Raw genomic sequence first — 2471 nt, 5'->3', positions numbered from 1 at the left:
CAGCTGCTCCATTGGTAAGCACCTTATTAAGGATATTACTTGACCCTATAATGGAGTGTGCTTTCAATTCAAAAGAGTATTAGAGTGCCTAGCTATATAAAAACCTTAAGATTCCAAATTTTAAATTAAGATAATTGCATTTACACATTAGAGTTAACAAAATCTAGACCCTGATTGCACAGACTTAATTATCCATACTGCACATGGTTTTAACAACCACATGAAGAACTTGCTCTTGACTGACTGAATAAGCAGGGTCCACTACTGACTGGAGCTTAGTATCAGATTTTATTACTTTAGTCCTGTGGCGCTTTTGTAAGGCACTGTGGTACAGACTAGAAAAACCTGGAATGACTTGTGAAGAAACCTTGAATGACTCATGAAGGATGATATGAAAGTCATTCTGAGGCAGGATGCTTTACTGAATTTTGAATCAGGGTATCAAACATCGGGAATGAGTTCAAGTTAAAATTCACAGAAGAATGGAAGCATCTTAAGGACAGTCACGTCACTTCACAGGCCCGTCCTGATACTCTGAATAATCTGGAGAATTGCCGAGCCGCAGACGACAAAAATGAAGAGCGCCAGCAGCCAGGGTCCCACAGACGCCTTCTCCTCGGGGGCGTTTCTGAGGTCTTGGCTGCGTTGCCGCGCTGGGTGATGTTCTTGCTGTGCTTCTCGTTGGCCATCCGGATCCGCTGCTTGGAGACCACGTTCGCGGCGCCACCGCCCGCTGGGCGGCCTCGGCCTCGCTCGCTCTCTCGCTCGCTCTCTCACTCGCTCTCTCTCACTTCGCTCGCCTCCCCCCCAAGGCCGCCCGAGCAAAGAGGCTGTCGCCGAGCCAGGTGGTGGCCGCGGCCGCGAGGCTGAGCGTTCCGAGTGACCGTGTGAGCGAGGCGCGCGCGCCGAGGAAGAGACCAGGCCTCCGGGCCACCCTCGCGCCGGGAGCGTGGAGCGAAAGAGGCTTCAGAGCTTTTATCATGAAAAAATATTGAATTTTTTCAAAGGCTTTTTTTTGCATCTATTGAGATGATCATATGATTTTTTCCCCTTTATTCTGTTTACATACTGTATTACATTTATCAATTTGCGTATGTTAAACTACCCTTGCATCCCTGCAATGAAACCTTCTTGATCATGGTATATGATCTTTTTGATGTTGTTGAATTGTTTGCAATATTTTTTGAGATTTTCATGGCTATGTTCATTGAAGAGATTGGCCTATACTACTCTTTTTTTTTTTTGTTGTGTCCTTGTTCAGTTTGGAATGAGTGTAATGTGGCTTTATAGAATGAGTTTGGTAGTGCTCCTTCCCTTTCCATTTCATGGAAAAGTTTGAGGAATGTTGGTGTTAGTTTTTCTGATAAGGTCTGGTAGAATTTGGCAGTAAATCCATCATGTCCTGGGCTTTTCATTGTTGGGAGACTATTCCTGCTTCCATCTCATTGCTTCTTATAGATCTAATTAAGTGGTTTAGCTCTTCTTGGTTTAGTTTGTTTGTCTAAAGGCGTCTAGATATTTACCCATTTCTTACAGATTTTCCAGTTTATTTGAATATGGATTTTTGAAGATTTCCCTAATGATTTTCTGGATTTCATTGGTATGTATTGTGATATTCCCCTTTTAATCTCTAATGTTATTAATTCAGGCCTTTTCTTTCCTCATTCCAGTTAGGTTGGCTAAGGGTTTATCAATGTTATTTATCTTTTTGAAGAATCAACTTTTTTTCGGGGAGTGGGTAGGGGATGGATGGGGGCAATTAAACTAATGTGCAATATAAGCCTAACTGGAATTGCCATTATGAAGATCCTCCTGTATAATGAATATATCGTAAAAAAAGAACCAACTTTTTGCTTCATTGATTCTTTGTGTAGTTGTTGGGTCAGTCTCATTGAACTCAGCCTTGATTTTTATTATTTCTTCCAATTTGCTAGTTTTGGGCTTAGCTTATTCTTTTTTTAAAATCATATTATTGCTTACTGGGGGTACATTGTGACATTTACAAGAGTTCTTACAATATATCATAGTTGAATTCACCTTGTCCATCTTGGCTTGTTCTCATTTCTGTAAAAGCTTGAGGTGCATTATTAGATTATTTGTGATTGCTCTGTGTTTTTTTTTTTTTTTAAATATAGGCACTTAAAGCTATAAATTTTCCTCTCAGCACTGCCCTTGCTGTATCCTAAAAGTTCTGGTTGGTTGTGTCTTCATTTTCATTAGATTCTAGGAACTTTTTGATTCCCCCCTTATTTCTTTAATGATCTACCTGTCATTCAATAATGAGTTGTTCAGTCTCCATGTGTTGAAAATTTTCTGTAGTTTCTTTTGCTGTTGAGTTCTAGTTTTATTCCATTGTGGTCTGACAAAATATAGGGAGTTATTTCAGCTTTCTTACATTTGGAGGCGATAGGGATAGTTCTAATGGATAATACAAAGTGTATGGTTTTATAAGGCAGAGAGGGTGACAGCTA

General features: G+C 40.3%; 1 pseudogene; it reads right to left on the bottom strand.

Annotated features, from left to right (window-relative positions):
* Window positions 1–324: 324 nt before the first annotated feature.
* On the bottom strand, window positions 325–770 carry LOC109696132 (stress-associated endoplasmic reticulum protein 1 pseudogene; annotated as a pseudogene).
* Between the last annotated feature and the right edge of the window lie 1701 nt (window positions 771–2471).

This window comes from Castor canadensis, chromosome 8, assembly GCF_047511655.1.
Source record: "Castor canadensis chromosome 8, mCasCan1.hap1v2, whole genome shotgun sequence".
NCBI classification, from domain to species: domain Eukaryota; kingdom Metazoa; phylum Chordata; class Mammalia; order Rodentia; family Castoridae; genus Castor; species Castor canadensis.
This window is presented reverse-complemented; position numbering and strand designations above follow the sequence as displayed.